This window comes from Anomaloglossus baeobatrachus, chromosome 4 (assembly GCF_048569485.1).
Source record: "Anomaloglossus baeobatrachus isolate aAnoBae1 chromosome 4, aAnoBae1.hap1, whole genome shotgun sequence".
Lineage (NCBI taxonomy): Eukaryota > Metazoa > Chordata > Amphibia > Anura > Aromobatidae > Anomaloglossus > Anomaloglossus baeobatrachus.
The window spans coordinates 188,214,264-188,228,262 of record NC_134356.1 but is presented as its reverse complement, the minus strand read 5'-3'; positions in this window follow the sequence as shown (position 1 = coordinate 188,228,262).

Below are 13,999 nucleotides of genomic sequence, written 5' to 3'. Positions count from 1 at the left end.
TAGCCTCCTCTTTTTCAAGGGACCAAAAGTAATTGGACAAGGGACTCTAAGGGCTGCAATTAACTCTGAAGGCGTCTCCCTCGTTAACCTGTAATCAATGAAGTAGTTAAAAGGTCTGGGGTTGATTACAGGTGTGTGGTTTTGCATTTGGAAGCTGTTGCTGTGACCAGACAACATACGGTCTAAGGAACTCTCAATTGAGATGAAGCAGAACATCCTGAGGCTGAAAAAAAAGAAAAAATCCATCAGAGAGATAGCAGACATGCTTGGAGTAGCAAAATCAACAGTCGGGTACATTCTGAGAAAAAAGGAATTTACTGGTGAGCTTGGGAACTCAAAAAGGCCTGGGCGTCCACGGATGACAACAGTGGTGGATGATCGCCGCATACTTTCTTTGGTGAAGAAGAACCTGTTCACAACATCAACTGAGGTCCAGAACACTCTCAGTGAAGTAGGTGTATCTGTCTCTAAGTCAACAGTAAAGAGAAGACTCCATGAAAGTAAATACAAAGGGTTCACATCTAGATGCAAACCATTCATCAATTCCAAAAATAGACAGGCCAGAGTTAAATTTGCTGAAAAACACCTCATAAAGCCAGCTCAGTTCTGGAAAAGTATTCTATGGACAGATGAGACAAAGATCAACCTGTACCAGAATGATGGGAAGAAAAAAGTTTGGAGAAGAAAGGGAACGGCACATGATCCAAGGCACACCACATCCTCTGTAAAACATGGTGGAGGCAACGTGATGGCATGGGCATGCATGGCTTTCAATGGCACTGGGTCACTTGTGTTTATTGATGACATAACAGCAGACAAGAGTAGCCGGATGAATTCTGAAGTGTATCGGGATATACTTTCAGCCCAGATTCAGCCAAATGCCGCAAAGTTGATCGGATGGCGCTTCATAGTACAGATGGACAATGACCCCAAGCATACAGCCAAAGCTACCCAGGAGTTCATGAGTGCAAAAAAGTGGAACCTTCTGCAATGGCCAAGTCAATCACCAGATCTTAACCCAATTGAGCATGCATTTCAATTGCTCAAATCCAGACTTAAGACGGAAAGACCCACAAACAAGCAAGACCTGAAGGCTGCGGCTGTCAAGGCCTGGCAAAGCATTAAGAAGGAGGAAACCCAGCGTTTGGTGATGTCCATGGGTTCCAGACTTAAGGCAGTGATTGCCTCCAAAGGATTCGCAACAAAATATTTAAAATAAAAATATTTTGTTTGGGTTTGGTTTATTTGTCCAATTACTTTTGACCTCCTAAAATGTGGACTGTTTGTAAAGAAATGTGGACAATTCCTACAATTTCTATCAGATATTTTTGTTCAAACCTTCAAATTAAACGTTACAATCTGTACTTGAATTCTGTTGTAGAGATTTCATTTCAAATCCAATGTGGTGGCATGCAGAGCCCAACTCGCGAAAATTGTGTCACTGTCCAAATATTTCTGGACCTAACTGTAGCTCTAGGTGGCATTCGTGCTTGCACAGCTTCTGTGCCAACACAATCAGTAGGACATATTGGTACTTTGATTTGTGGGAACGCAGTGAAAAATAGGACATACCAGTACGTCCCATGTCGGGAAGGGGTTAACGTCAAAATAATATAATCGTTTAGATCTGAGCTTAGATTTTACCGTAAACCAAAATCATTAGTGATGTAGTGTGTTTACTCTCCTCACAATACTCTTTTAAGTAGTTCTATGCCAAATACAGTCTCTAAATTTTGATTTTCAAAATCTCTTGTTTCAGCATTTCTAGTTTTAATGATTCTTTTTCCTAAATTAATCTTTCATCATTTTACCTTAAAGGGGTATTACCATCTCACAGGATATACCATAAATGTATAATAGATTTGGGTCCTACCTATGAGACTTTCATCTATCTTGAAACAGTGCTCTGTTGCACAATGCTGGCTTATATTGACATCCAAATGAATCGGAATTCCGACCACCTGTCCACTCACAGCAGTACTTGCTAGGGTACCTTTCTAAGAAAGATGCAAGCCAAGTTACTGGGATCTCTATCTACTATACTTTTATGGCCTATCCTATGGACAGTTTTTGGCACTTGAGAATGTGAAAAGATTTTGGATGTTATCTAATAGTTTCCTCAGCCCATCAGATTCTTGGGAATGTTTTATATTTCGCATTAAAAATTGACAAACAAAACCAAAATCCCACAGCTTGACGTCATAGATAGAGTTGAGCGAGTACCTAACTATTTGTCCTCACGATACTCCTAACGAGCACTGTCTAATACTTGCGTATTCATTCCGAATAGCGTTTGCAATGTAACTCAATGGGGAAAATTCACAAAGTAACGAGTAACCCGAATTCCGCAATATTTGCTACACACATGAATAGTACAGTATTCGGGTTACTTGTTACATTGCGAGTTTTTCCCCATTGACTTGCTTTGTACACGCTATTAGGAATGATTACGTGAGTATTAGACAGTACTCGTTAGGAATATAGCGAGTACGAATAGTTAGGTATTAGCTCAACTCTAGTCATACACATATTTTACAAAATAAATAACATTTCGAGAAAGTGTTTGCACAAAGAGATGGTAAATATATTTAGAATTGGACAACTGCAGATTTAACTTTTGGCTTAGTATAGTATTCTTTTCTTGGCATAGAAATATTTGGGCAGTCTGTGACCACTTACATATAAATGTATACTATGTCCTTTTGTTATTGGTCAGGCAGGTAGATTGTTATACCCTTTATATTTATCACTGTACAGCAAAATATAATCTATTTCAATTTCATATACAATTGGTTTCTGCAAAAAAATGTATGCTGTATATTATTATATTCAATGATGACCAATTAATGTATTCATCTACACTGTGTGCAGAATTATTAGGCAAATGAGTATTTTGTTCACATGATACTTTTTATACATGTTGTCCTACTCCAAGCTGTATGGGCTTGAGAGCCAACTACCAATTAAGTAAATCAGGTGATGTGCATCTCTGTAATCAGGAGGGGTGCGGTGTAATGATATCAACACCCTATATAAGGTGTGCTTAATTATTAGGCAACTTCCTTTCCTTTGGCAAAATGGGTCAGAAGAGAGATTTGATAGACCCTGAAATGTCCAAAATTGTGAGATGTCTTGCAGAGGGATGCAGCAGTCTTGAAATTGCCAAACTTTTGAAGCATGATCACCAAACAATCAAGCGTTTCATGACAAATAGCCAACAGGGTTGCAAGAAGCGTGTTGGGCAAAAAAGGCGCAAAATAACTGCCCATGAATTGAGGAAAATCAAGCGTGAAGCTGCTAAGATGCCATGTGCCACTAGTTTGGCCATATTTCAGAGCTGCAACGTTACTGGAGTATCAAAAAGCACAGGGTGTGTCATACTCAGGGAGATGGCCAAGGTAAGGAAGGCTGAAAAATGACCACCTTTGAACAAGAAAAATAAGATAAAATGTCAAGACTGGGCCAAGAAATATCTGAAGACTGATTTTTCAAAGGTTTTATGGACTGATGATATGTGAGTGACTCTTGATGGGCCAGAGGCTGGATCAGTAAAGAACAGAGAGCTCTACTCGGACTCAGATGCCAACAAGGTAGAGGTGGGGTACTGGTATGGGCTGGTATCATCAAAGATGAACTTGTGGGACCTTTTTGGTTTGAGGATTGAGTGAAACTCAACTCCCAGACCTACTGTCAGTTTCTGGAAGACAACTTCTTCAAGCAGTGGTACAGGAAGAAGTCGGTATTGTTCAAGAAAAACATGATTTTCATGCAGGACAATGCTCCATCACATGCATCCAACTACTCCACAGCATGGCTGGCCAGTAAAGGTCTAAAAGATGAAAAAATAATGACATGGGCCCCTTATTCACCTGATCTGAACACCATAGAGAACCTGTGGTCCCTCATAAAATGTAAGATCTACAGGGAGTGGAACAGTGTCTGGGAGGCTGTGGTGGCTGCTGCGCGCAATGTTGATCGTAAACAGATCAAGCAACTGACAGAATCTATGGATGGTAGGCTGTTGAGTGTCATCATAAAGAAAGGTGACTATATTGGTCACTAATGTTTTTGGGTTTTGTGTTTGCATGTCGGAAATGTTTATTTCGAAATTTTGTGCAGTTATATTGGTTTACCTGGTGAAAATAAACAAATGAGATGGAAATATATTTGGTTTTTATTAAGTTGCCTAATAATTCTGCATAGTAATAGTTACCTGCAAAAATAGATATCCTCCTAAGATAGCCAAATCTAAAAAAACCACTCCAACTTCCAAAAATATTAAGCTTTGATATTTATGACTCTTTTGGGTTGATTGAGAACATAGTTGTTGATCAATAATAAAAAAAATCCTCTAAAATACAACTTGCCTAATAATTCTGCACACAGTGTATATGGTGTGGACCCATCAGCACAGTGAGTATTTTGACCATATCATCATTGTTATGCAGATTTCCAAACTCCAAGATATATAAACTTAAATGCTTATTGGTGGAAGCATATTAGGTGATGTGTATTTGCATAATGAGTGTGGTGTGACCTAAGGATATCAGCACCCTTTATGAAGGTGTGGAAAATTATTAGGCAGCTTGTTTTCCTTAGGTAAAATGGGCCCAAAAAGTTTTAACTGACTCTGAAAACTCAAATTGTTAAAAGTCCTAAGGGGTATTTACACTGCAAGATAATCAAGATGAGCGCTTTTAAAAAATGCTAGTTTCAGGGTTATCTTGAAGTGTAAACAGGCTTCTGATTACCAACAAAATGGCTATTTATCTTTTATGCAGCATAAAAAATACTCATTCTTAGGGTGGTGCCACACACAGCGACGACCACAACGATGTCGCTGCTATGTCACCATTTTCTGTGACGTTGCAGCGACGTCCCGTCACTGTCGCTGTGCGTGACATCCAGCAACGACCTGGCCCCTGCTGTGAGGTCGCCGGTCGTTGCTGAATGTCCAGCTTCATTTTTTGGTCGTCGCTCTCCCGCTGTGACGCACACATCGCTGTGTGTGACAGCGAGAGAGCGACGAAATGAAGCGAGCAGGGAGCAGGAGCCGGCATCTGGCAGCCTGCGGTAAGCTGTAACCAGGGTAAACATTGGGTAACCAAGGGAACACCTTTTCCTGGTTACCCGATATTTACCTTCGTTACCAGCATCCGCCGCTCTCGCTGCCAGCGCCGGCTCCCAGCTCTCTGCACATGTAGCTGCAGTACACATCAAGTAATTAACCCGATGTGTACTGTAGCTAGGAGTGCAGGGGAGCCAGCGCTAAGCGGTGTGCGCAGCTCCCTGCTCTCTGCACGTGTAGCTGCAGTACACATCGAGTAATTAACCCGATGTGTACTGTAGCTAGGAGTGCAGGGGAGCCAGCGCTAAGCGGTGTGCGCGGCTCCCTGCTCTCTGCACATGTAGATAGCTGCAGTACACATCGGGTAATTAACCCGATGTGTACTGTAGCTAGGAGTTCAGGGAGCCAGCGCTAAGCAGTATGTGCGGCTCCCTGCTCTCTGCACATGTAGCACAGCGACGCGTGTCGTTATGATCGCTGCTGCATCTGCTGTGTTTGACAGCTAAGCAGCGATCATAACAGCGACTTACAAGGTCACTGTTGCGTCACATAAAATGGTGACGTAACAGCGACGTCGCTGTCGCTATGTGTGAACCCAGCTTTAGGCTATGTGCGCACTAGAAAATGGACTTTTCTTAAGAAAAATCCGCACCCTCTGGCAGAATACCGCACTCGCTGCAAAAAACGCGGTAAAACCACACCGGCATATTTGCCGCGGTTTTGCCGCGGTTTTGCCGCAGGTTGGTCCCTGCGGTTTTTTTTTTCCATTATCTATGGCAAAAAACACAGGTACCTGCAGAAAAGAAGTGACATGCACATTAATTCCACAATGGCAATTCCACGCGGAAATCCGTAGGTATAAAAAATGCAGTGTACGCACAGCATTTTTTTATACCCATAGGTTTTGCTGGGGAATGACTGCAGAAATGTAAAGCCAGCTTTACACGTTGCAATTAGTTGTACAATCACATTTGCGATGTGACACGCCCAGGTTGCATACGGGATCTTATGAGATCACACGTAGGTCGTTCATTTGCTGTCACACGTGCGTTAGTAGTCTATGTTAAATTGATCAATTTTGTGTGCGATCCTTTAGATCATGTGTTCTGTGACGTATGCATTGGGCACCTTTTTTTTTTTTTTATTTATTGACTTGCCAAGCGTGTGTAATGTGTAGGGATGCGTTTTTACTATGTCATCTGCCATTCAGCTCTGCTACATGGCCGCAAACAGCAGACACAGACAGCCGTGTAGCAGAGCTGAATGGCAGATGACAGCAGACACAGACAGAGCCGCACTGTCAGAATGAACTCGGGTGAACTTCACCCGACTTCATGGTCATGCTGCGGCTCTGTCTGTGTCACGCCCTGATTAGCGGTCACCTGTGAAGGACTCATCGGTGACCGCTAAACTCCTGAGTGACTGAAGTTAGCAGCCCTCTCTCATACTCACCAATCCCCGATCCCCGGCACTGCACGGCGTTCACACTGCTCCGGCGGCTTTTACTGTTTTGAAAAAGCCGGCCGCCCATTAAACAATTTCGTATTCCCTGCTTTCCCCGCCCACCGGCGCCTATGATTGGTTACAGTGAGACACACCCCCACGCTGAGTGACAGGTGTCACACTGCACCCAATCACAGCAGCCGGTGGGCGTGTCTATACTGTGTAGTGAAATAAATAATTAAATAATTTAAAAAAACGGCGTGCGGTCCCCCCCAATTTTAAAACCAGCCAGATAAAGCCATACGGCTGAAGGCTGCTATTCTCAGGATGGGGAGCTCCACGTTATGGGGAGCCCCCCAGCCTAACGATATCAGCCAACAGCCGCCCAGAATTGCCGCATACATTAGATGCGACAGCTCTGGGACTGTACCCGGCTCTTCCCGATTTGCCCTGGTGCGTTGGCAAATCGGGGTAATAAGGAGTTATTGGCAGCCCATAGCTGCCAATAAGTCCTAGATTAATCATGTCAGGCGTCTATGAGACACCTTCCATGATTAATCTGTAAATTACAGTAAATAAACACACACACCCGAAAAAAATCCTTTATTAGAAATAAAAAACACAAACATATACCCTGGTTCACCACTTTAATCAGCCCCAAAAAGCCCTCCATGTCCGCCGTAATCCAGGATGGTCCAGCGTCGCATCCAGCGCTGCTGCATGGAGGTGACCGGAGCTGCAGAATACACCGCCGCTCCGGTCACCTCCACACAGCAACTGAAGACAGCCGTGCGATCAGCTGAGCTGTCACTGAGGTTACCCGCTGTCACTGGATGCAGCGGTGGCCGCGGGTAACCTCAGTGACAGCTCAGCTGATCGCGCTACTCACCGCCGCTCCTCTCACCTCCACGCAGCAACTGAGGTGAGTAGCGCGATCAGCTGAGCTGTTACTGAGGTTACCCGCGGCCACCGCAGCATCCTCCGCTGGATCCAGTGACAGCGCGTAACCTCACTGACAGCTCAGCTGATCGCACGGCTGTCTTCATTAGCTGCGTGGAGGTGACCGGAGCGGCTGTGTCTGCTGCAGCTCCGGTCACCTCCATGCAGCAGCGCTGGAAGCGACGCTGGAGCATCTTGGATTACGCCGGACATGGAGGGCTTTTTGGGGCTGATTAAAGTGGTTAACCAGGGTATATGTTTGTGTTTTTTATTTCTAATAAATGATTTTTTCGGGTGTGTGTGTTTATTTACTGGAATTTACAGATTAATCACAGAAGGTATCTCGGGGAGACGCCTGACATGATTAATCTAGGACTTATTGGCAGCTATGGGCTGCCAATAACTCCTTATTACCCCGATTTGCCAACGCACCAGGGCAAATCGGGAAGAGCCGGGTACAGTCCCAGAACTGTCGCATCTAATGTATGCGGCAATTCTGGGCGGCTGCTGGCTGATATTGTTAGGCTGGGGGGCTCCCCATAACGTGGAGCTCCCCATCCTGAGAATACCAGCCTTCAGCCGTTTGGCTTTATCTGGCTGGTTTTAAAATTGGGGGGACTGCACGCCATTTTTTTTAATTATTTAATTATTTATTTCACTACACAGTATAGACACGCCCACCGGCTGCTGTGATTGGGTGCAGTGTGACACCTGTCACTCAGCGTGGGGGCGTGTCTCACTGTAACCAATCATAGGCGCCGATGGGCGGGGAAAGCAGGGAATACGAGATTGTTTAATGGGCGGCTGGCTTTTTCAAAACAGTAAAAGCCGCCGGAGCAGTGTGAACGCCGTGCAGCGCCGGGGATCGGGGATCGGTGAGTATATGAGAGAGGGGGATAGACTGACATGGACAGAGAGTGAGGGACAGAGATAGTGACTGACTGACAGAGATTAGTGAATGACAGACATTGTGAGGCGCTTCAGAACGCAGCTTTTCAGCTGCGCTCTGAAGCGGACCTTTTTTAAGCTGCGGTGCAGAGCGCACACCTGCGCACATAGCCTCAGACACCAAAATCGTATGAGGGATGTCACACGTTACAATTGACTAGGTTCGTGCAACAAAACGCTCAATTCTAGACAAAGATACGATGTGTTTGCGATCAACGGTTTTGCGTTCAATCCTGATCGCACGTAGCTGTCACACGCAGATACCTCACAAACGATGCCGGATGTGCATCACTTACAACTTGACCCCAACGACGCATTGTGAGATATATTGAAGCGTGTAAAGTGGGCTTTAGACACATTTTCTGCAGCAATTCCGTGGCAAATCCGCGGTAAATCCGCAGCGTGCTCACATAGCCTTAGAGGACCATAGTCCTGTTTTAACAGGGCTGGTACTGCTAAGAACAATGGCAGCCTATGCACACTGAGCAATCTAGCACAGATCGGTCGGTTCGCATAATTCGCTTTTGTCGGCGTGTGGCTCTCAAACAGGTAAACGTTTACTGATCGGCGGTTGTATCGTACTGCTGATAGTTCTATGTAAATGAACCCTAACAAGGGTGGGTGCAGTACTCTTGAAATTATTAAGATATTGATGTTTGATAACAGAACCAGCAAAAGGTTTGTTGTAGTTACCAGGGTTGCAAAACAACATGTTGTGATAAAAAAGACGCAGAGTAACTGCCAAACATTTCAGTAGAATTAAACATGAAGGGACCAGGACCACATTATCCTCGAGCACTGTCATATTCCAAAACTGGATCCTCCCTGGAGTGTACAGTAGTATAAGGTGTTCAGTTTTCAGAGACATGACCGAGGTAAGGGAGGCTGAAACCCAACCACTAGTGGTGAGTGAGTGTAATCGTTACTATTCGCTACTTGCACGGATAGAACGGTATTCAGGGTACTCGATATATTAGTAGTTTTTGTGTACTTGCCTCGCGCTATTTGTATGTCCCGCCCAGCAGGTTTGGCACCTGCTTTGAAGCCACTAAACATGCAGGGCTTCTTAACCAATCACAGTAATGCCGCAACCATCTTGGTCATCATACTTACCGATGGCGCGGGCACGAGAGAGAGAGAGAGAGACCATATGTGGGTCAGAAATGCAAGCAGGCATATTTTCCAGGCTCTCCCCATTTACTTTCATCCCATTCCCATCCCCCAGACCTCTTTGTTTGGTCCAGCATAAATTTTCTCGCATTTCCTATTGACTTACATTGTACTCACTATTCGGAACGAATATGCGAGTATTACAAAGTACTCGTTACGAATATAGTGATTACGAGTATTACAGTACTTGCTCATCTCTACCAACTACCACTGAACAAGACACATAAGGCTAAGTTCACATTTCCGTTGATTTGTATCAGTCACATGCGTCGCTTGACGCATGTGACTGATGCGCTGTTCAACGCTGTACAACGGATGACAAAGAACAGAATTCTTTGTCGGATTCCGTTGTGTGCGGGGGCGGAGTTCTGGGGCAGAGCCGAGCGGGGGGCGGGGCCAGGCGCTGAGGATGTCAGTGGAAGTGCTGCGGTCTGCATGTCTGGGGACAGGTGAGTGTATCTGTGAGTGAGTGAGTGTGTGTATGTATGTATGTATGTATGTATGTATGTGTGTGCACATGCAAAGTGCGGGAGGGGGCGGAGCCGAGCGGGGGGCGGGGCCAGGCGCTGAGGATGTCAGTAGAAGTGCTGCGGTCTGCATGGCTGGGGACAGGTGAGTGTATGTGTGAGTGAGTGTGTGTATGTGCATGTATGTATGTATGTATGTATGTGTGTGTGTGTGTGCACATGCAAAGTGCGGGAGGGGGCGGAGCCGAGCAGGGGGCGGGGCCAGACGAGGGTGTCAGTGCTTGTCTGCATGGCTGGGGACAGGTGTGTGTGTGTGTGTGTGTACATACATGTGCGGAGTGCGGGAGGGGGCGGGGCCGAGCGGGGAAGTGTCGGCCTCCCTGCACACGTAACCAGCCTAAATATCGGGTAACAGCAAAGCACCCGATGTTTACCTTGGTTACCCGATATTTACCTTGGTTACGGGCCTACACCGCTTAGCGCTGGCTCCTTGCACCGTAACCAGGGTAAATATCGGGTAACCAACCAAAGCTGGTGACGTGTGCAGGGAGCCAGAGAGCATGCGCAGCGAAATCCGACGGATCTCGCTGCTCAAAAAACGTTACATGCTGCGTTCCACCCGCCCGGCGGTCAGTCGTTCCACGACTGATCAGTCGGGCGGACGGTGCAACGCAGCATCATCAGTCACAATCCGCTGCTCATACAAGTCTATGGGAGCAGCGGAATCCGCTAAACGGATTCCGCTGTTTACAAGAGCAGCGGATTGTGACTGATAGATTTTAGCGGAAATGTGAACTTAGCCTAAGTTGAAATGAAACGTTAAGGCTGGGCCAAGAAATATGTGAAGACAGATTTTTTAAAGTTTTTAAACTCAGTAACAGGGACAGACATCTGTAATAATTGAGATTCAAGCAAGGTGGAGGTGTTGGGTACTGCTATGGGCTGGTATTATTAAAGATGAGCTAGGTGGACATTTTTTGGTTGAAGATGGACTCAAAATCTACTCCTAAACTTACTACCAGTGTTTAGAGTACCCTTTCAACAAGCAGAGGTGCAAGAGAAGTCTGCATATTTCAAGAAAAATGATTTTTATGCAGAACAATGCTCCATCGCATGGAATGAAGTACTCAACTGCTTGGTTACCCAGTAAAGGTGTTAATGATGAAACAATAATTACATGGTCCCTTCCTCTCCTGATGTAAACTCTACTGAGAATTTGTGGGCTCTTCTTAAACATGAGAGTTACGGTGAAGAAAAACAGTCTTCTCTCCGAACAATGTCTGGGAGGATGTGGTTGGTTCTGCCCAAAAAGTTGATTGACAGATGAAACTGAGATGGGAAAATTTTTGTTTTTCAATTATTTGCCTAATAATTATGCACATATAGATAGTCTACTAAGAAAGCCAAAATCTGACTTTTACTTTCTTAAATATTCAGGTTTATTAAAGGGTTACCCCATAAATAGAAAAATAGGTGTTTGTGAGCATGTGTAATAGTTAGTTCTGTCCCTTCAAATGTAGGAAGATGTGATCCACTAATACTAATAGGGAAGTAAGAAGAGGCAGCTCAAATTTCTGTGTGCCCTTTCTGAATAATAATATACAGCTATGTCCAGAAATATTTAGACAGGCACCAAATCTTCATGATTTGGGCTCTGCATGTCACTATATTTAATTTAGTACAAAACTGCAGGGCAGGTCAGTGAGGCTGCACTGAATGCACTCTGACTGCCGAGCCCGGTATGTAAGAGGTTAAAATCCCACTCCCATGCCCGAACCCTGCCCCCTTTATGGTGTCCAATCCCACTATTCTCCTCACTATTGGATCCCCTATATAATCCCCCTTACTTCCTGGATTCGGCCTCTCCTCATCCTGAGACCCGGACGCTGCTGTGCTGCTGGCAACCCAGACACAGTTTGCTGCTGGTGAGAGATGGCCGACACTTTGGCTGCTGCCATAAGGGACAGAATCGGGAGGGATGGTGACGCCTGGCTTAACGCTTTCTTAGATAAGCCGCGTTCCGTCTCTCCTGATGAGTTACAATTGATGTCTAAACTTTTAGGTTTAATTAAAGGGGTTGAACAAAAATATCCTGTGAATTGTTTAAGTATTGCAACCTCCTCATTTCAGGGGCTCAAAAATACCTGGACAAATTTAGTTTACCATAAATAAAGTCAAAGTGCACATGCACAGGAGCGCAATGCCAGCCTGTGTGGATAATGTAGGATGGTTCATCCAAACTGGGTTGGGGAGAAGAACGGCAATCACACAAGATAGAGGTGGCGATGGACCGAGAGCAGTGATGCACATCAAACCATACTTCCCTTATAGGTGAGTATAATAAAGGTATGTTTTACGTTATATAGAGTGACCTGGCCTCTTATACTGTATACAGTGTTCTAAAATGTTGTATAGGGCTCACTGGTGGTGGCCGCAGCTCATAAGGGAAAATCTTGGTGACAGGTTCCCTTTAATCGATTCAGAATCCTAATTTACACAATATACTCACCTCTTGCAGCAACTCTATTCCAGGAATATTGGTGCCGCTGTTGGCAATGGGGATGTGACACTGTGGTGTCACACACTTGCTGTAACCAGTGAGTGGCCACTTATTAGCTACACCCTTTACAAAAGCGTCTTAGCAGAACTACTTCACAGAATATTGATGAGCTGAAGCCAAGGAGTATACCTTCTTCGCCTCCAGCCTGTACAAGGCACATGTAACGTCATTTTTTGGGAACAATGGCGCCAACATTGCTGAAACAGCACCGCTAAGGAGGTGAGTATACACTATTCTTATTTTAAGTAACCTTCACACTTTAGCGATGCAGCAGCGATCCGACCAGCGATCTGACCTGGTCAGGATCGCTGCTGCATCGCTACATGGTCACTGGTGAGCTGTCAAACAGGCAGATCTCACCAGAGACCAGTGAACAGCCCCCAGCCAGCAGCGACGTGCAAGCGACACTGCGCTTGCACGGAGCCGGCGTCTGGAACCTGCAAACACTGGTAACTAAGGTAAACATCGGGTATGGTTACCCGATGTTTATATTAGTTACCAGCGCACACCGCTTAGCTGTGTGTGCAGGGAGCAGGGAGCCGCGCACACTGAGTGCTGGCTCCTTGCTCTCCTAGCTACAGTACACATCGGGTTAATTAACCCGATGTGTAATGCAGCTACATGTGCAGAGAGCAGGGAGCCGCGCACACTGCTTAGCGCTGGCTCCTTGCTCTCCTAGCTACAGTACACATCGGGTTAATTAACCCGATGTGTACAGCAGCTACATGTGCAGAGAGCCGGAGCCGGCAGCACAGGCAGCGTGAGAGCTGCGGAGTCTGGTAACTAAGGTAAATATCGGGTAACCACCTTGGTTACCCGATGTTTATCTTAGTTACCAGCCTCCGCAGCTGCCAGACGCCGGCTCCTGCTCTCTGCTCGCTTCATTTGTCGCTCTCTCGCTGTCACACACAGCGATCTGTGTGTCACAGCGGGAGAGCGCCTTTGAAGAAAACGAACCAGGGCTGTGTGTAACGAGCAGCGATCTCGCAGCAGGGGCCAGATCGCTGCTCAGTGTCACACACAGCGAGATCGCTAATGAGGTCACTGCTGCGTCACAAAAAGCGTGACTCAGCAGCGATCTCGGCAGCGAGCTCGCTGTGTGTGAAGCTGTATTGCAAATATAAAAATGGCTATTTTTTGAGTCTATACATTATGTTAAACTAGAACATATTGATTAGTCAGACAGACAAAGTGTACATGGTTACAAAATCTTGTATATACTTAAGGATTTCTGTGTGTTTGTCTTGAATATACAGACAGACAATATACCATTGTAACAGAAACCTTATGATTTACTTACAATCAAATATCTGATGGTTTTGTGTGTTTGCTATCCATTGAAATTGAAACTATGATTTACTTTAGTTCAACAATCTGATGTTTTAGGTGTTTGCTATATACACA